At 40.4% G+C, this 21,926-nt stretch overlaps 2 non-coding genes across 2 annotated transcripts; one reads left to right on the forward strand and one right to left on the reverse strand.

The window, feature by feature from the left end:
- Positions 1 to 345: 345 nt before the first annotated feature.
- Positions 346 to 453, reverse strand: LOC130964880 (small nucleolar RNA R71). Its single transcript, XR_009080946.1, has one exon. It is a non-coding gene; the product is annotated as a small nucleolar RNA R71 (small nucleolar RNA).
- Positions 454 to 3,967: 3,514 nt separating this feature from the next.
- On the forward strand, positions 3,968 to 4,075 carry LOC130964140 (small nucleolar RNA R71). The gene has a single exon (XR_009080248.1). It is a non-coding gene; the product is annotated as a small nucleolar RNA R71 (small nucleolar RNA).
- Positions 4,076 to 21,926: the final 17,851 nt, after the last annotated feature.

Genomic DNA, 21,926 nt, shown 5'->3' on the forward strand with positions numbered 1-21,926 from the left:
GCACCTACTCCCGACTTCTATGGGAGAAGCATCTCTATCCCTGCCATTGGAGCAAACAACTTTGAGCTTAAGCCTCAATTAGTTTCTCTAATGCAATAGAATTGCAAGTTTCATGGACTTCCATTGGAAGATCCTCATCAGTTTTTAGCTGAATTCTTGCAAATCTGTGACACTGTCAAGACTAATGGGGTAGACCCTGAGGTCTACAGACTTATGCTATTCCCTTTTGCTGTAAGAGACAGAGCTAGGACATGGTTGGATTCACAACCTAAAGAAAGCCTGGACTCATGGGAAAAGCTAGTCAATGCCTTCTTGGCAAAGTTCTTTCCACCTCAAAAATTGAGTAAGCTTAGAGTGGAAGTCCAAACCTTCAGACAGAAGGATGGAGAATCCCTCTATGAAGCTTGGGAAAGATACAAACAATTGATCAGAAAATGTCCTTCTGACATGCTTTCTGAATGGAGCATCATAGGTATTTTCTATGATGGTCTCTCTAAACTATCCAAGATGTCTTTGGATAGCTCTGCTGGAGGATCTCTTCATTTGAAGAAGACGCCTACAGAAGCTCAGAGCTGATTGAAATGGTTGCAAATAACCAATTCATGTACACTTCTGAAAGAAATCCTGTGAACAATGGGACTAATCAGAAGAAAGGAGTTCTTGAGATTGATGCTCTGAATGCCATTCTGGCTCAGAACAAGATATTGACTCAACAAGTCAATTTGATCTCTCAAAGTCTGTCTGGAATGCAAAATGCACCAAGCAGTACTAAGGATGCTTCATCTGAAGAAGAAGCCTATGATCCTGAGAACCCTTCAATGGAAGAGGTGAATTACCTAGGAGAACCCTATGGAAACACCTATAATTCTTCATGGAGAAATCACCCAAATTTCTCATGGAAGAATCAAGAGAGACCTCAACAAGGTTTCAACAACAATAATGGTGGAAGAAACAAGTTTAGCAATGGCAAGCCTTTTCCATCATCTTCTCAGCAACAGACAGAGAATTCTATGCAGAACCACTCTGACTTAGCAACCATGGTCTCTGATCTAATCAAAACCACTCAAAGTTTCATGACTGAAACAAGGTCCTCCATTAGGAATTTGGAGGCACAAGTGGGATAGCTGAGCAAGAAAATTACTGAACTCCCTCCTAGTACTCTCCCAAGCAACACAGAAGAAAATCCAAAAGGAGAGTGCAAGGCCATCAACATGGCCGAATTTGGAGACGAAGGAGAGGAAGTGAACGCCACTGAGGAAGACCTCAGTGGGCGTGCACTGACCTCCATTGAGTTCCCCAATGAGGAACCATGGGAATCTGAGGCTCAAAATGAGACCATAGAGATTCCATTGGACTTACTTCTGCCTTTCATGAGCTCTGATGAATATTCTTCCTCTGAAGAGGATGAGTATGTCACTGAAGAGCAAGTTGCTAAATACCTTGGAGCAATCATGAAGCTAAATGACAAGTTATTTGGAAATGAGACTTGGGAGAATGAACCTCCTTTGCTCACCAAAGAACTGGATGACTTGTCTAGGCAGAAATTACCTCAAAAGAGACAAGATCCTGGGAAGTTTTCAATACCTTGTACCATAGGCACCATGACCTTCAAGAAGGCTCTGTGTGACTTAGGGTCAAGTGTAAACCTCATGCCTCTCTCTGTAATGGAGAAGAGGAAGATGGGATTTTATGAAGGATGGATGTGAGTGGTGAAGAGGAAGATGGGATTTGATAGGTGAAGGGTTTTTGGGGAAGAGGTATTGAGGTGATTGGCGAATGAGTGAAGAAAAGAGAGAGTGGTGGGGTTGGTGGGGATCCTGTGGGGTCCACAGATCCCGTGGTGTCAAGGAAAAGTCATCCCTGCACCAAATGGCATTCAAAATCACGTTTTGAGCCATTTCTGGCGTTAAACGCCGGGCTGGTGCCCATTCCTGGCGTTTAACGCTAGGTTCTTGCCCTTTTCTGGCGTTTAACGCCAGTCTGGTGCCCCTTTCTGGCGTTAAACGCCCAGAATGGTGCCAGACTGGGCGTTAAACGCCCAATTGCTAGCCTCACTGGCGTTTAAACGCCAGTGGGTTCTTCCTCCAAGGTGTGCTATTTTTCTTCCTGTTTTTCATTCTGTTTTTGCTTTTTCAATTGATTTTGTGACTTCTCATGATCATCAACCTACAAAAAAACATAAAATAACAAAAGAAAATAGATAAAATATAATATCGGGTTGCCTCCTAACAAGCGCTTCTTTAATGTCAGTAGCTTGACAGATGGCTCTCATGGAGCCTCACATTTGATCAGAGCAATGTTGGAACCTCCCAACACCAAACTTAGAGTTTGAATGTGGGGGTTCATCACCAAACTTAGAGTTTGGTTGTGGCCTCCCAACACCAAACTTAGAGTTTGACTGTGGGGGCTCTGTTTGACTCTGATTTGAGAGAAGCTCTTCATGCTTCCTCTCCATGATGACAGAGGGATATCCTTGAGCCTTTAACACCAAGGATTCTTCATTCACTTGAATGATCAACTCTCCTCTATCAACATCAATCACAGCTTTTGCTGTGGCTAGGAAGGGTCTGCCAAGGATGATGGTTTCATCTATGCACTTCCCAGTCTCTAGGACTATGAAATCAGCAGGGATGTAATGGTCTTCAATCTTCACCAAAACATCCTCTACAAGTCCATGAGCTTGTTTTCTTGAGTTGTCTGCCATCTCTAATGAGATTCTTGCAGCTTACACCTCAAAGATCCCTAGCTTCTCCATTACAGAGAGAGGCATGAGGTTTACACTTGACCCTAAGTCACACAGAGCCTTCTTGAAGGTCATGGTGCCTATGGTACAAGGTATTGAAAACTTCCCAGGATCTTGTCTTTTTTGAGGTAATTTCTGCCTAGACAAGTCATCCAGTTCTTTGGTGAGCAAAGGAGGTTCATTCTCCCAAGTCTCATTTCCAAATAACTTGTCATTTAGCTTCATGATTGCTCCAAGGTATTTAGCAACTTGCTCTTCAGTGACATACTCATCCTCTTCAGAGGAAGAATATTCATCAGAGCTCATGAAAGGTAGAAGTAAGTCCAATGGAATCTCTATGGTCTCATTTTGAGCCTCAGATTCCCATGGTTCCTCATTGGGGAACTCAATGGAGGTCAGTGCACGCCCACTGAGGTCTTCCTCAGTGGCGTTCACTTCCTCTCCTTCGTCTCCAAATTCGGCCATGTTGATGGCCTTGCACTCTCCTTTTGGATTTTCTTCTGTGTTGCTTGGGAGAGTACTAGGAGGGAGTTCAGTAATTTTCTTGCTCAGCTATCCCACTTGTGCCTCCAAATTCCTAATGGAGGACCTTGTTTCAGTCATGAAACTTTGAGTGGTTTTGATTAGATCAGAGACCATGGTTGCTAAGTCAGAGTGGTTCTGCATAGAATTCTCTGTCTGTTGCTGAGAAGATGATGGAAAAGGCTTGCCATTGCTAAACTTGTTTCTTCCACCATTATTGTTGTTGAAACCTTGTTGAGGTCTCTCTTGATTCTTCCATGAGAAATTTGGGTGATTTCTCCATGAAGAATTATAGGTGTTTCCATAGGGTTCTCCTAGGTAATTCACCTCTTCCATTGAAGGGTTCTCAGGATCATAGGCTTCTTCTTCAGATGAAGCATCCATAGTACTGCTTGGTGCATTTTGCATTCCAGACAGACTTTGAGAGATCAAATTGACTTGTTGAGTCAATATCTTGTTCTGAGCCAGAATGGCATTCAGAGCATCAATCTCAAGAACTCATTTCTTCTGATTAGTCCCATTGTTCACAGGATTCCTTTCAGAAGTGTACATGAATTGGTTATTTGCAACCATTTCAATCAGCTCTTGAGCTTCTGTAGGCGTCTTCTTCAAATGAAGAGATCCTCCAGCAGAGCTATCCAAAGACATCTTGGATAGTTCAGAGAGACCATCATAGAAAATACCTATGATGCTCCATTCAGAAAGCATGTCAGAAGGACATTTTCTAATCAATTGTTTGTATCTTTCCCAAGCTTCATAGAGGGATTCTCTATCCTTCTGTCTGAAGGTTTGGACTTCCACTCTAAGCTTACTCAATTTTTGAGGTGGAAAGAACTTTGCCAAGAAGGCATTGACTAGCTTTTCCCATGAGTCCAGGCTTTCTTTAGGTTGTGAATCCAACCATGTCCTAGCTCTGTCTCTTACAGCAAAAGGGAATAGCATAAGTCTGTAGACCTCAGGGTCTACCCCATTAGTCTTGACAGTGTCACAGATTTGCAAGAATTCAGCTAAAAACTGATGAGGATCTTCCAATGGAAGTCCATGAAACTTGCAATTCTGTTGCATTAGAGAAACTAATTGAGGCTTAAGCTCAAAGTTGTTTGCTCCAATGGCAGGGATAGAGATGCTTCTCCCATAGAAGTCGGGAGTAGGTGCAGTAAAGTCACCCAGCACCTTCCTTGCATTGTTTGCATTGTTGTTGTTTTCGGCTGCCATGTCTTCTTCTTCTTTGAAGATTTCTGTTAGGTCCTCTACAGAGAATTGTGCCTTAGCTTCTCTTAGCTTTCGCTTCAAGGTCCTTTCAGGTTCAGGGTCAGCTTCAACAAGAATGCCTTTGTCTCTGCTCCTGCTCATATGAAAGAGAAGAGAACAAGAAAATGTGGAATCCTCTATGTCACAGTATAGAGATTCCTTGAGGTGTCAGAAGAACAGAAAAATAGAAGAAAGAGGTAGAAGAATTCGAACTTAATCAGATAGAGTTCGAATTGTGCATTGAGAAGGAGTGGTACTCCATAAATAAAAGGATGTGGGAAGAGGGGAAGAGAATTTTCGAAAATTAAGTTAAAGAATTTGAAAACATTTTGAAAAACACTAATTAATTTTTGAAAATAAGAGTGGGAAAGAAATCAAGTGATTTTTGAAAAAGATTTTGAAATTAGAAGTCAAAAAGATTTGATTGAAAACTATTTTGAAAAAGATGTGATTAAAAAGATATGATTGGTTTTAAAAAAAATATGTGATTGAGAAGATATGATTTGAAAACAATTTTAAAAAGATTTGATTTTAAAAATTAATGACTTGCCTAACAAGAAAAGATATGATTCAAACATTAAACCTTTCTCAACAGAAAAGGCAATATACTTGAGATGTTCAATCAAATCATTAATTGTTAGTAAGTATCTTTGAAAAAGGAAAGAAATTGATTTTTAAAACATTTGATTGAAAAGATATGATTTGAAAAAGATTTGATTTTGAAAAACTTTGAAAACTTGAAAAAAAAAATTGATTTGAAAACAAAATTCTCCCCCTTGTGCCATCCTGGCGTTAAACGCCCAGAATGGTGTCCATTCTGTCGTTTAACGCCCAAAATGCTACCTTTTTGGGCGTTAAACGCCCAACCAGGTACCCTGGCTGGCGTTTAAACGCCAGTCTGTCCTTCTTCACTGGGCGTTTTGAACGCCCAGCTTTTTCTGTGTAATTCCTCTGCTGCATGTTCTGAACCTTCAGTTTCCTGTACTATTGACTTGAAAATAGAACCAAGATCAAATAAACAATACATGCAAGACACCAAACTTAAAATTAGACACTAGACTCAAACATGAAACATAAAATATTTTTGGTTTTTATGATTTTGAAAATTTTTTTTTTTTGTGTTTTGTTTTTTTTTTTTTGAAAATTATATGGGTATAGAAAATAAAAGTTTCAGAATTCTTAATTTGGATTCCAGGAATCATTGCAATGCTATTCTAAGACTCCGGTCCAGGAATTAGACATGGCTTCACAGCCAGCCAAGCTTTCGAAGAAAGCTTCGGTCCAAAACACTAGACATGGCCAATGGCCAGCCAAGCCTTAGCAGATCATTGCTCCAATAGCAAGATTGATGGAGATCAACAAGCTCTTGTGATGGTCAGTTGAAACCTCGGTCCAATAAGATTAGACATGGCTTCTCAGCCAGCCAGATTTCAACAGATCATCATGAAACACTAGAATTCATTTTTAAGAACTCTGAAAAAAATACCTAATCTAAGCAACAAGATGAACCGTCAGTTGTCCATACACATAACAATCCCCGGCAACGGCACCAAAAACTTAGTGTTCAATCACATGGCATTACACAACTTCGCACAACTAACCAGCAAGTGCACTGGGTCGTCCAAGTAATAAACCTTACGCGAGTAAGGGTCGATCCCACGGAGATTGTTGGTATGAAGCAAGCTATGGTCACCTTGTAAATCTTAGTCAGGCAGACTCAAATGGGTATAGTGATATACGAATAAAGAATAAAGATAAAGATAGAGGTACTTATGTAATTCATTGGTAGGAACTTCAGATAAGCGTATGAAGATGCCTTCCCTTCCGTCTCTCTGCTTTCCTACTGTCTTCATCCAATCCTTCTTACTCCTTTCCATGGCAAGCTTATGCAAGGGTTTCACCGTTGTCAGTGGCTACCTCCCATCCTTTCAGTGAAAATGTTCCTATGCTCTGTCACAGCATATGGCTAATCATCTGTCGGTTCTCGATCAGGCCGGAATAGAATCCAGTGATTCTTTTGCGTCTGTCACTAACGCCCCGCCTGCTAGGAGTTTGAAGCACGTCACAGTCATTCAATCATTGAATCCTACTCAGAATACCACAGACAAGGTTAGACCTTCCGGATTCTCTTGAATGCCGCCATCAGTTCTCGCCTATACCACGAAGACTCTGATCTCACGGAATGGCTGGCTCGTTTGTCAGGCGAGCACTCGGTTGTCAGGCAATCAACCATGCATCGTGTATCAGGAATCCAAGAGATATTCACTAGAGCCTTGATTGCTTGTAGAACAAAAGTGGTTGTCAGTCACCTTGTTCATAGGTGAGAATGATGATGAGTGTCACGGATCATCACATTCATCAAGTTGAAGAACAAGTGATATCTTGGACAAAGAACAAGCGGAATTGAATAGAAGAACAATAGTAATTGCATTAATACTCGAGGTACAGCAGAGCTCCACACCTTAATCTATGGTGTGTAGAAACTCCACCGTTGAAAATACATAAGAACAAGGTCTAGGCATGGCCGAATGGCCAGCCTCCCAAAGTGAGTTCAATCATAAAAACATGATCGAAAAGCTCCTTAATACAATAGCAAAAGGTCCTACTTATAGAAAACTAGTAGCCTAGCGTGTACAGAGATGAGTAAATGACATAAAAATCCACTTCCGGGCCCACTTGGTGTGTGCTTGGGCTGAGCAATGAAGCAGTTTCGTGTAGAGACTCTTCTTGGAGTTAAACGCCAGCTTTTATGCCAGTTTGGGCGTTTAACTCCCATTTAGGTGCCAGTTCCGGCGTTTAACGCTGGAATTCCTGAGGGTGACTTTGAACGCCGGTTTGGGCCATCAAATCTTGGGCAAAGTATGGACTATCATATATTGCTGGAAAGCCCAGGATGTCTACTTTCCAACGCCGTTGAGAGCGCGCCAATTGGGCTTCTGTAGCTCCAGAAAATCCACTTCGAGTGCAGGGAGGTCAGAATCCAACAGCATCTGCAGTCCTTTTCAGTCTCTGAATCAGATTTTTGCTCAGGTCCCTCAATTTCAGCCAGAAAATACCTGAAATCACAGAAAAACACACAAACTCATAGTAAAGTCCAGAAAAGTGAATTTTAACTAAAAACTAATCAAAATATACTAAGAACTCAACTAAAACTACTAAAAACATACTAAAAACAATGCCAAAAAGGGTACAAATTATCCGCTCATCATTAGTCTAAAGCTTCAGTCTAAAGGAATTAGACATGGATAGCCAAGCTTCAGCAGGACATTGCATTCAAGAGCTAAATTGATGAGAATCAATCAGCTTTGGTGATGATAGGATCATCACCTTGAAACACTAGAATTCACTCTTAAGAATTCTGAAAAATACCTAATCTAAGCAACAAGATGAACCGTCAGTTGTCCATACACGAAACAATCCCCGGCAACGGCGCCAAAAACTTGGTGGGCAAAATTGTGATTACTACAACTTCGCACAACTAACCAGCAAGTGTACTGGGTCGTCCAAGTAATAAACCTTACGCGAGTAAGGGTCGATCCCACAGAGATTGTTGGTATGAAGCAAGCTATGGTCACCTTGTCAATCTTAGTCAGGCAAACTCAAATGGGTATGGTGATGAACGAATAAAACATAAAGATAAAGATAGAGATACTTATGCAATTCATTGGTAGGAACTTCAGATAAGCGTATGAAGATGCCTTCCCTTCCGTCTCTCTGCTTTCCTACTGTCTTCTTCCAATCCTTCTTACTCCTTTCCATGGCAAGCTTATGCAAGGGTTTCACCGTTGTCAGTGGCTACCTCCCATCCTCTCAGTGGAAATGTTCAACGCACCCTGTCACGGCACGGCTATCCATCTGTCGGTTCTCAATCAGGCCGGAATAGAATCCAGTGATTCTTTTGCGTCTGTCACTAACGCCCCGCCCTCAGGAGTTTGAAGCACGTCACAGTCATTCAATCATTGAATCCTACTCAGAATACCACAGACAAGGTTAGACCTTCCGGATTCTCTTGAATGCCGCCATCAGTTCTTGCCTATACCACGAAGATTCCGGTTAAGAAATCCAAGAGATAAACATTAGAGCCTTGTTTGCTTGTAGAACAGAAGTGGTTGTCAGGCACTCGTTCATAGGTGAGAATGATGATGAGTGTCACATAATCATCACATTCATCATGTTCTTGGGTGCAAATGAATATCTTAGAACAAGAACAAGCGGAATTGAATAGAAGAACAGTAGTAATTGCATTAATACTCGAGGTACAGCAGAGCTCCACACCTTAATCTATGGTGTGTAGAAACTCCACCGTTGAAAATACATAAGAACAAGGTCTAGGCATGGCCGAATGGCCAGCCTCCCAAAGAGGGTTCAATCATAAAAACATGATCAAAAGATCTTAAGATTGAAAGATGAAAACACAATAGTAAAAGGTCCTACTTATAGAAAACTAGTAGCCTAAGGTTTACAAAGATGAGTAAATGACATAAAAATCCACTTCCGGGCCCACTTGGTGTGTGCTTGGGCTGAGCAATGAAGCATTTTCGTGTAGAGACTCTTCTTGGAGTTAAACGCCAGCTTTTATGCCAGTTTGGGCGTTTAACTCCCATTTTGGTGCCAGTTCCGGCGTTTAACGCTGGAATTTCTGAAGGTGACTTTGAACGCCGGTTTGGGCCATCAAATCTTGGGCAAAGTATGGACTATCATATATTGCTGGAAAGCCCAGGATGTCTACTTTCCAACGCCGTTGAGAGCGCGCCAATTGGGCTTCTGTAGCTCCAGAAAATCTACTTCGAGTGCAGGGAGGTCAGAATCCAACAGCATATGCAGTCCTTTTCAGTCTCTGAATCAGATTTTTGCTCAGGTCCCTCAATTTCAGCCAGAAAATACCTGAAATCACAGAAAAACACACGAACTCATAGTAAAGTCCAGAAAAGTGAATTTTAACTAAAAACTAATAAAAATATACTAAAAACTAAACCAAATATACTAAAAACATACTAAAAACAATGCCAAAAAGCGTACAAATTATCCGCTCATCAGCGTGCCACGCCTATAGTAGGGCTCAAAATAACTCCTCTAGAACTTAAGCCTGGCGTGCCATGCCCATAGCACCAAGTGGCACGCCCAAGTCACAATTGAGGTTGGCGTGCCACACCTTCGACATCAAGTGGCACGCCCATGTTGAACTCTTCAATCTCCTTTGCTGGAATGCTGGCCTGGCGTGCCACACCCAGAGCACCAAGTGGCACGCCCATTGATGAGAATAGGCTTCAAAAGCTTGGCATGCCACACCCAGATTCCAAGTGGCACACCCATTGTCTTTTTCCTCCTTTTTATTGCTCTTTTCACCTAAAATTCAGCACAAATCCATTTCAAAGCAATGTACCATAATATATATCATTTGGGTCATGAAATTGCATTAATTCAATGAGGTTATGCTCTTTTTATGGTCCTTTTAGATAAGAAAAAGGGTACATGATGCGCAGTAATCACAACACCAAACTTAAACTTTGCTTGTCCTCAAGCAAACAAGAATCATGCAATAAAGTTTGACAAACCAAGGTGAGAAGAGTAGCAATATTTATGTTCATGGTTGGCTAGTTTCTTATGCATGCTACAACCACAAAAGAAGTTCAAATGATTGATGCTTCTATCTAGCTCATTTTATGAAACCTTTTTCTTTATGTTCCTTCCTTGAAATAAGCTTTTCATTCTTTTCTTAGCTTACTTTTTGGGTGCTTTGCACCATGTGTTGAAAGCTACGATTCTAAATGCTTTGTTTTCAAGTATTACCACTTGATACATAAGCACCACAATCATTTAATTAGAGGACTCTTTTAGCTCATTTGTTTCTTTTCTTTACTCTCTAATCATTGATGCTCAGAGCCTTGAGCTCTAAGGGAGTGCTTTGCACTTGAGCCTAGCCTTGACTCTAAATGTTTTGTTTTCAAGCTTTTTGCTTGATACATAAACACCACAAGTACTTAACAAATGAATTATCATTGGTACTCAGAGCCTTCAGCTTTCTCATTCTTTCCCTTTTCTTTTTCTTCTCTTATTTGCATTTTGCTTCTTCAAGGTTTTCATAATTTCAAAAATTTCATAAAATGTCCTAGATGAAAACTTCAATTAAACAAATTCAAATGCAATTGAGCAATAATAGTCATGCTAACTTCCCAATACTTATATGCTCATGCTAGCTTCTTCTTTAATTACCTTGTTTGTTTATGATCATGAATCTAAATTGCTTTGAACTCACAAAATTCAAGATGGTAATTTTGATAACATAGCACATGTTATAATTCAACAATCAAGCTATGCTTACTCACAACACACATGCATACAGAGAAAATAGAAGACAATCATGCAATTTAAATGTACTAGAAACAAATAAGAGGAAAAGAAACTTTACCACCTTGTAGTTCATCTTCATTGTTGTTGTCACTTTCCTCCTATTCTTCTCCTTCCCACACCAAACTTAGAATGATTGCTTGTCCTCAAGCAACAAATAAAATAGTGGTGATGGAGTTTATGATAGTTCATGAATGTCTTAAATAATGGAATGTGAGTAATGCATGTGCTCAAGCAAATAAAGATAAGGATACAATAAGGGCACAAGAAGTAAAGACAGAGACAATATGATTGCATAACCAAAAGGGTGTTGTTGGATATATTGCATAGAAAATAAGTGGCACACCAAACTTAGTGTAACACTTTCTCTTGAAATTGATGCAAGTATCCAGAAAGATTGAAAATCAAATTGTTGCATGGCAACACTAAACTTAGAATGCAATTATATGCTAAATTATTGAAAGTAAACAAAGCAAGGAAAGAAAAATGTTACCTACGGTTGGGTTGCCTCCTAACAAGCGCTCTTTTAATGTCATTAGCTTGACATGTTGTTCTCAACTTTCTTCCTCTTCTTCCAATTGATTAATAGAAATGACCTCAGAAGAGTAGAAGAGAAGCTTGATGCCCCCTATTTTGAGTGCCTCCCAGCAAGCTTTCTTTTTTTGTTAGCTTGAGTGAACTTGCTTGTTGGAGTAGGGGTTGGATTGTTCTTTGACCCTCTCTTTTTCATGGATATCGTCATTTATTTCTTGGTCAAAATCCTTATTCCAGTGCTTTGGTTGATTGCCTTCACTTCTTTGTTTTTAACACTTGTGTGTTGTGGGATGGTTGGAGTGTCCTCTTTATCAAGAATTTCTTGGAATGGTGGCTCTCTTGATACAAAGATCTCTTCTTCTTGCTCTACCAATTCCTCATTTTCACCCTCATTAAGCACTTCTCCACTCCTTGAGCTAATGGCATAATATTCTTTCCCTGGCCAAGGAAAGACATTGGTTGGTTCATTAACAAATTGTTTTGCCATTTGTCTCACGTGCTCTTCTTGATTTCTCCTTGAGATTTCCATATCTCTAATCCTTTCTCTGTTCTTTTTCCTTAAGAACTTATCCCTTAAGGACTCAATGAGATGGACAATTGAGGCTTGGGTCTGGGAAAGTTGTTATAATACAAATGCTAGAGAAGGTTTTTGATGAGTTTGTGGAGGTGCATAGGTTGGACAATTACTGGGTGATAGTTCTTGATGAATGGGGTATGCAGCATTAAATTCCCTTCCCCAGCCACAAGTTGTGTAGTGATCAAAATATGGACTAATTTGTGGCTCTGGGAAGTACCCCATTTCATGTTCTTGAAACTCCCACCCATCATGAGCATAATAACGTGAGTCATTTTGTGGTGGTGAAAAGTTTCCCATGAAATTTGATTGATCATTTTGTAGTCCTGGAGCATATCCCAATTGGGTGGATTGCTCATAATTTATCATTTCTTGGTGATATTTTCAGCCACCATTAGGATAATGACTTGAATAATTGATCAAAATGTGAGGTAGACTCAATTCTTACTTGCAAAATGCTCTGTCTCAAACAATAATCACCAAAAGAAATTGGAATCCCCATTGTCACAGATGAAGAATTCGTAGTGAGGTAATAACACAAACACCTTACTAGCAAGAGAAAATTAAAAATAAAAAAAAACTTAAATGAACAAGAATAAAAAGAAAGTGTCTAATATAGGTAATCAACCAACCGGTAGTTTGTTAATCACAATTAATCCCCGGCAACGGCGCCATAAAACTTGATGACCTGGAATTCACTACCCACATATAATGAATCTGTTTTTTGGCAAGCGCACCAAATTGTCATCAAGTAATAACCCACAAAGGAGTGGGATCGTATCCACGGAGATTAATTGGATTAAGCAAGCAATAGTTGATTAATTATCCTAGTTAGACGATTCATAATTGGATGATAAGCAACAGAAAATATAAAAGTAAAGGAAAGCAATAAAGTGCAAGAAAGTAAATGGCAAGGAAAGTAAAGTACAAGAAAGTAAAGTGCTGGAAATGTAAAGTGCAGAAAATGTAAATAACCACAAAGTAAATAAAAGAAAGAAAGAGAAAATAAACATTGGGATCAAGAGATATTGCATTCTCCGGATTAATTGATTTCATCTCATCTTCAGTCATGCAACTCATTGACCTCTTGGCAATCATGATTGATTGAGCCCTAATTCCTTGGTGACTCAATCTCTCAAATCTTGATCAATAGCCAATTTCTTGGTCTAATTGCTCATGAGAAGAGATGAAGCTTGTTCCCTGATTATACCACACATCCTCATAGGTCCAAGTAAAGGGAGGATTATATGTCACCATATCCAAACACCAAAACCCAGATCCTACTCAAGTGTGAGAAAGGATTTCAAGCATGGTTTTATGATTCCTCTTCCAAGGTTCCCATAAAATCCAAATACATTCAATCTCTTTTCCAAGATAATTGAATGGTAGAATGAAAAACGAAATTCTTTCTAGTAAATCAAAGAGAGATGAAGAGAAGAAGAAGAATAAAAATAATCAATCCATTGAAAAACAATAGAGCACTCTTTCCCAATGGAAAGAGTTAGTAATTCATAACTAAATTATTTACAAAGTAAGAAAGAAAAGAGGAGAAATTGATGGTGAACAGAAAGGGTCCTAAGACTTCCCCCAATCCAGCATGCCTAATTCTATGAAACTAAGGCCTTTATATAGGCTCTTACTAAATTACAAACTTAAATGAAATTGAAAGCAAATTACAATGAAATGAAAATAAACTATTCTAGATGCTTCTTGTGGCCTTGATTGGTTGACAATTGTAGCTTGAATGAGAGTTGTGATGACAAGTCATCATATACCTATTTCTCTATATTTTTTCATACAAGAAATTGATGATTTGTGCTTAAATATTGAATGCTTTTATACTTAATTGTTATATTTCCTTGATCTTTTAAATTTATAAATCTTGTAGGAAATAAGAAGAAAAAGAAGCAAAGAAGCACAAAAAAGGAGAAAAAAAGAGCTTTGGGACACACTTTGAAGTTGGAGCACACTTTGGAGCCTTAGGCCACGCTTTTAAAAGCGTGGCCCATGACCAAATTTAAGAGGAAAGCAACCAGCACGCACACTGCCCTGCCCTTGCCAAGAGCAGGGCAATATCGTGATGCAAAGTGAGGTTGGAAGCAAATTTTCGCGAAGGTAAAATCTGGGCGCTCACAGCATGACCATGCCTCCTTCAAAGGGCTATAACTTGAGCTACAGACATCCGATTGATGTGCTTCCAGTTGCGTTGGAAAGCTGACATTCAGAGCTTTCCAACGATATATAGCAATTCATATTTGGCATACAATTGAGGCAGCAACGGAAGGCATCTTTAAGGGCCAAAAATAAGCAAAAATAAACCATGGAAAAGAAGTAGCGTGTGCATCCACCAAGTTTCGAACACGGAGCTTCACTTTTGGAAACATTGCCCTGCCCTCCACAAGGGCAGGGCAGCATTTTGGTGATGCACACATGCGCACCATTCTGGCGCACCAAGGGAAGGCTCGGCAGCACCAGCAGCACGCACAGGCACCAATCTGGTGCACCAAAAAGTTCTGCCCTGCCCTCCACAAGGGCAGGGCAGCATCCTGCAGCATCACACACCAAGCATGCAAGCACTAACACACACCATTTTCTGCCCTGCCCTCCACAAGGGCAGGGCAGCCTCCTGGAAGCAATTGTTCTTGGGCCGAAAATCAACCAAAATTTCATTTAAATTCAATTCCTCTCCAAATTGAATCAAGGCCAACCAAACCCATTTCTCCTCAAATCCAAAGCAAGCAAAGCCCACATCATCACTTAAAGGCACATGGATAAATTAGATTAGGATTTTTATTTTAATTGTAATTTGTTTTAATTTCATTTTCATTTTCACTTTGAAAAGCCTATATAAAGGCATCACTCTCATTTCAGAGAGGAGAGCTCGATTAGAAATAGAAAAGAGGCTTGCTCCATTAGAGAGCTCTCTCTTTAGTCTTTCTCTTGTTTTGAAATTTTGGATTGAGGTTGGAGGAATTCTGTTCCAATCTTTGATCTGAAATTCATTTGTGTTCTTCTGCATAATTGAGGAAATTGAGAAATTGGATCTGAAGTTTCTTTTACTGCTTTCATCTTTCTTCTCTTCTGCAATTGTTCTTGGTTGGATCAAGGAAGGAATTGAGATCTAGACTTGTTTTCTAGTCTCTTTGATTTTCTGAGATCTTCAATCTCATTTGGCAATTAAACTGAATTTAATTTCTGTTTGCTTCTTCAAGCAATTCTGCTTTCTGTTTAAGATTTATTGCAAGTTACTTTTCTGCTTGATTGCTCCTTACATTCTCTTGTTGAATTTTAATTCCCAGCACCCAAGTCCTTTTAATTTTCATGCAATTTAATTATTCTGCAATTATTCTAAGTGTTGCTTATTGCTTTCCTTTAAATTTTCTGCACCCATTCCCCTTTATATTTACTGCAATTTATATTTCTTGTCATTTAAGTTTCTGCAATTTACATTGCTTGCTCTTTAAGCTTCCTGCCTATTTACATTCTGCAATTTAAGTTCACTACTATTTACATTCTGCTGCAACAATTCTCACTCACCAATGTTAGCTTGACTAAACTAATCACCCACTAAAGTTGCTTGATCCATCAATCCCTGTGGGATCGACCTCACTCTTGTGAGTTATTACTACTTGATGCGACCCGGTACACTTGCCGGTTAGATCTATGTGTTTGGAAAATTCGTTTTCCGCAAAAACACCATCAAGTTGGAGTGGGCTTGATTGAAGGTTGGGGGCTGCAAGAAGAAGTTGGCATGTGGTTCCAAGTGCCACTCCCACTTGATTTTGTCCTTTGGAGTATGACCCAATTTACAATATTGAAATTATGGAGGTTCTTGGGCCTCAAAATGAATGTCCACTATGAAATACTATATATGGTTGGAAAGCCCTGAATGTCAGCTTTCCAACACCTTTAAAATCAATTCATTTGGACCTTTGTAGCCCAAGTTATGCCCATTTGAAGGTGACTAAGTCAGTCTGTCAGGTAGCCCGGCGTGCCACGCCCACTTCTGGCGTGCCAAGCCCCATATGTTGTGAAATTGGTGTGCCACGCCCAAAACTGGCGTGCCACACCTTCAATGATACACCAAAATCTCCTCTCTGGCCATTTGAACTGGCATGCCATGCCCAAGACTCCAAGTGGCACACCCATTATGAAAATAAAGTTGGCGTGCCACGCCTTCGATATCAAGTGGCACGCCCAGGTTTTGCACCTCTGAAATAATGGCCTTTTTCACCTCCAGTTTTAATGTTCATGATAAACCACTATTTTATGGTTTATATTGTTTTTAATTGAGTGGTTTTATCAAGCTTTTCACCCACTTATTCATAGGATTTGCATGATTTTACAATTCCTTCCTAGTTTAGTTCTATGATTGAAAACATGCTTCTTTGGTCTTAATTTAGCTAATCTTAATCCTCTCTTATTACCATTCGATGCCTTGATTTGTGTGTTAAGTGTTTCAGGATTCATAGGGCAGGATTGGCTTAGAGAATAAAGAGGAAGCGTGCAAAAATAGAAGGAACACAAGAAATTGAGGAGATGACCAGCGAGAAGTCACGCGGTCGCATGGCTCACGCGACCGCGCGAAATGGAAGAAATCAAAGGACGCGTGGTGGGCGAAATTGTGATCAATACAACTTCGCACAACTAACCAGCAAGTGTAGTGGGTCGTCCAAGTAATAAACCTTACGCGAGTAAGGGTCGATCCCACAGAGATTGTTGGTATGAAGCAAGCTATGGTCACCTTGTCAATCTTAGTCAGGCAAACTCAAATGGGTATGGTGATGAACGAATAAAACATAAACATAAAGATAGAGATACTTATGCAATTCATTGGTAGGAACTTCAGATAAGCGTATGAAGATGCCTTCCCTTCCGTCTCTCTGCTTTCCTACTGTCTTCTTCCAATCCTTCTTACTCCTTTCCATGGCAAGCTTATGCAAGGGTTTCACCGTTGTCAGTGGCTACCTCCCATCCTCTCAGTGGAAATGTTCAACGCACCCTGTCACGGCACGGCTATCCATCTGTCGGTTCTCAATCAGGCCGGAATAGAATCCAGTGATTCTTTTGCGTCTGTCACTAACGCCCCGCCCTCAGGAGTTTGAAGCACGTCACAGTCATTCAATCATTGAATCCTACTCAGAATACCACAGACAAGGTTAGACCTTCCAGATTCTCTTGAATGCCGCCATCAGTTCTTGCCTATACCACGAAGATTCCGGTTAAGAAATCCAAGAGATAAACATTAGAGCCTTGTTTGCTTGTAGAACAGAAGTGGTTGTCAGGCACTCGTTCATAGGTGAGAATGATGATGAGTGTCACATAATCATCACATTCATCATGTTCTTGGGTGCAAATGAATATCTTAGAACAAGAACAAGCGAAATTGAATAGAAGAACAGTAGTAATTGCATTAATACTCGAGGTACAGCAAAGCTCCACACCTTAATCTATGGTGTGTAGAAACTCCACCGTTGAAAATACATAAGAACAAGGTCTAGGCATGGCCGAATGGCCAGCCTTCCAAAGAGGGTTCAATCATAGAAACATGATCAAAAGATCTTAAGATTGAAAGATGAAAACATAATAGTAAAAGGTCCTACTTATAGAAAACTAGTAGCCTAAGGTTTACAAAGATGAGTAAATGACATAAAAATCCACTTCCGGGCCCACTTGGTGTGTGCTTGGGCTGAGCAATGAAGCATTTTCGTGTAGAGACTCTTCTTGGAGTTAAACGCCAGCTTTTGTGCCAGTTTGGGCGTTTAACTCCCACTTTGGTGCCAGTTCCGGCGTTTAACGCTGGAATTTCTAAAGGTGACTTTGAACGCCGGTTTGGGCCATCAAATCTTGGGCAAAGTATGGACTATTATATATTGCTGGAAAGCCCAGAATGTCTACTTTCCAACGCCGTTGAGAGCGCGCCAATTGGGATTCTGTAGCTCCAGAAAATCCACTTCGAGTGCAGGGAGGTCAGAATCCAACAGCATCTGCAGTCCTTTTCAGTCTCTGAATCAGATTTTTGCTCAGGTCCCTCAATTTCAGCCAGAAAATACCTGAAATCACAGAAAAACACACAAACTCATAGTAAAGTCCAGAAAAGTGAATTTTAACTAAAAACTAATAAAAATATACTAAAAACTAAACCAAATGTACTAAAAACATACTAAAAACAATGCCAAAAAGCGTACAAATTATCCCTACTGATTTCATAGTCCTAGAGACTGGGAAGTGCATGGATGAATCCATCATCCTTGGCAGACCCTTCCTAGCCACAGCAAAGGCTGTGATTGATGTTGATAGAGGTGAACTAATCATTCAAGTGAATGAAAAATCCTATGTGTTCAAGGCTCAAGGATATCCCTCTGTCACCATGGAGATGAAGCTTGAAGGGCTTCCCTCAAATCAGAGACAAATAGAGCCCCCAAAGTCAAACTCTAAGTTTGGTGTTGGGAGGCCACAACCAAACTCTAAGTTTGGTGTTGAACCCCCACATTCAAACTCTAAGTTTGGTGTTGGGAGGTTCCCACATTGCTCTGATCATTTGTAAGGCTCAATGAGAGCCATCTGTCAAGCTACTGACATTAAAGAAGCGCTTGTTGGGAGGCAACCCAATGATTATATTTTATATATTTTCTTTTGTTATTTTATGGTTGATGATTATAAGAAGTCACAAAATCAATGAAAAAAGCAAAAACAAAATGAAAAACAGCACACCCTGGAGGAAGATGTTGCTGGCGTTCAAACGCCAGTAAACCTAGCAGTTGGGCGTTTAACGCCCAGTCTGGCACCATTCTGGGCGTTTAACGCCAGAAAGGGGCACCAGACTGGCGTTAAACGCCAGAAAGGGGCAAGAACCTGGTGTTAAACGCCAGGAATGGGCACCAGCCCGGCGTTTAACGCCAGAAATGGCTCAAAACGTGATTTTGAGCAACATTTGGTGCAGGGATGACTTTTCCTTGACACCACAGGATCTGTGGACCCCACAGGACCCCACCACCATCCTCTCTCTTCTTCTCCCATTCACCAATCACCTCAATACCTCTTCCCCAAAAACCCTTCACCTATCAAATCCCATCTTTCTCTTCACCTCTCACATCCATCCTTCATAAATCCCCACCAACCTCACCCTTCAAATTCAAACCACTTTCCCTCCCAAACCCACCCATACTTGGCCGAACTCCTTCTCCCCTCTCTCCTATAAATACCCTTCTTCACTTCTTCATTTTCACACAACCTAAACACCAGTTCTCCCCCTTCTTTGGCCGAACACACCACCATCTCCCTCTCCCGCATTTCTTCTTCTTCTACTCTCTTCTTTCTTCTTTTGCTCGAGGACGAGCAAACATTTTAAGTTTGGTGTGGTAAAAGCGTTGCTTTTTCATTTTTCCATAACCATTATGGCATCCAAGGCCGGAGAAACCTCTAAAAAGAGGAAAGGGAAGGCAAAAGCTTCCACCTCCGAGTCATGAGAGATGGATAGATTCATCTCAAGGGTACATCAAGACCACTTCTATGAAGTTGTGGCCTTGAAGAAGGTGATCCCCGAGGTCCCCTTTTCACTCAAAAAGGGTGAATATCCGGAGATCCGCCATGAGATCCGAAGAAGAGGTTGGGAAGTACTTACCAACCCCATTCAACAAGTCGGAATCTTGATGGTTCAAGAGTTCTATGCCAATGCATGGATCACCAAGAACCATGATCAAAGTGTGAACCCGGATCCAAAGAATTATCTTACTATGGTTCGGGGGAAATACTTAGATTTTAGTCCGGAAAGTGTGAGGGTAGCGTTCAACTTGCCTATGATGCAAGGAGATGAACATCCTTACACAAGAAGGGTCAACTTTGATCAAAGGTTGGACCAAGTCCTCACAGTTATATGTGAAGAGGGCGCACAATGGAAGAGAGATTCAAGAGGTAAGCCGGTTCAATTGAGAAGGCATGACCTCAAGCCCATGGCTAGAGGATGGTTGGAGTTCATTCAACGCTCAATCATTCCCACTAGTAACCGGTCCGAAGTTACCATAGACCGGGCCATCATGATTCATAGCATCATGATTGGAGAAGAAGTGGAAGTTCATGAGGTTATAGCCCAAGAACTCTATAAAGTGGCGGACAAGTCTTCCACCTTGGCAAGGCTAGCCTTTCCTCATCTCATATGTCACCTCTGTTATTCAGTTGGAGTTGACATAGAAGGAGATACCCCCATTGATGAGGAAAAGCCCATCACCAAGAAAAGGATGGAGCACACAAGAGACCCCTCTCATCAAGAGATCCCTGAGATGCCTCAAGGGATGCACTTTCCTCCACAAGACTATTGGGAGCAAGTAAACACCTCTCTAGGGGAGCTAAGTTCCAACATGGGACAACTAAGGGTGGAGCACCAAGAACACTCCATTCTCCTTCATGAAATTAGAGAAGATCAAAGAATCATGAGAGAGGAGCAACAAAGACAAGGAAGAGACATTGAGGAGCTCAAGCACTCCATAGGATCTTCAAGAGGAAGAAAGAGCCGCCATCACTAAGGTGGACCCGTTCCTTGATTTCCTTGTTCTTTATTCTTCTGTTTTTCGAATTTTATGCTTATGTTTGTCTATGTTTGTGTCTTATGATCATTAGTGTCTTTGTGTCTATGCCTTAGAGTTATGAATGTCCTATGAATCCATCACCTTTCTTGAATAAAAACGTGCTTAATTGAAAAGGAAAGAATTGCATGAATTCTGAATTTTATAACAGTTTAATTATATTGATGTGGTGGCAACACTTTTGTTCTTTGAATGTATGCTTGAACAGTGCATATGTCTTTTGAATTTGTGGTTCATGAATGTTGGCTCTTGAAAGAATGATGAAAAAGGAGACATGTTACTGAGGATCTGAAAAATCATAAAAATGATTCTTGAAGCAAGAAAAAGCAGTGAATACAAAAAAAAGGGGAAGAAAGCAAGCGAAAAAAAAAACCGAAAGAGAAAAAGAAAGAAAAAAGAAAAGAATAAGAGTTGTGATCCAAAGGCAAATAAGAGTGTGCTTAAGAACCCTGGACACCTCTAATTGGGGACTTTAGCAAAGCTGAGTCACAATCTGAAAAGGTTCACCCAATTATGTGTCTGTGGCATGTATGTATCCCGTGGTAATACTGGAAGACAGAGTGCTTTGGGCCACGGCCAAGACTCATAAAGTAGCTGTGTTCAAGAATCATCATACTTAACTAGGAGAATCAATAACACTATCTGGATTCTGAGTTCCTAAAGAAGTCAATCATTCTGAATTTCAAAGGATAGAGTGAGATGCCAGAACTGTTCAGAGGCAAAAAGCTAAAAGCCCCGCTCATCTAATTAATACTGATCTTCATAGATGTTTTTGGAGTTCATTGCATATTCTCTTCTTTTTATCTTATTTGATTTTCAGTTGCTTGGGGACAAGCAACAATTTAAGTTTGGTGTTGTGATGAGCGGATAATTTGTACGCTTTTTGGCATTGTTTTTAGTATGTTTTTGATATCTTTTAGTTAGTTTTTAGTATATTTTTATTAGTTTTTAGTTAAAATTTACTTTTCTGGACTTTACTATGAGTTTGTGTGTTTTTCTGTGATTTCAGGTATTTTCTGGCTGAAATTGAGGGATCTGAGCAAAAATCTGATCCAGAGACTCAAAAGGACTGCAGATGCTGTTGGATTCTGACCTCCCTGCACTCGAAGTAAAGTTTCTGGAGCTACAGAAGCCCAATTGGCGCGCTCTCAACGGCGTTGGAAAGTAGACATCCTGGGCTTTCCAGCAATATATGATAGTCTATACTTTGCCCAAGATTTAAAGGCCCAAACCGGCGTTCAAAGTCACCTCAAGAAATTCCAGCGTTAAACGCCGGAACTGGCACCTAATTGGGAGTTAAACGCCCAAACTGGCATAAAAGCTGGTGTTTAACTCCAAGGAGAGTCTCTACACGAAAATGCTTCATTGCTCA

The sequence above is a fragment of the Arachis stenosperma genome, chromosome 2 (genome assembly GCF_014773155.1).
Source record: "Arachis stenosperma cultivar V10309 chromosome 2, arast.V10309.gnm1.PFL2, whole genome shotgun sequence".
Taxonomy (NCBI): Eukaryota; Viridiplantae; Streptophyta; class Magnoliopsida; order Fabales; family Fabaceae; genus Arachis; species Arachis stenosperma.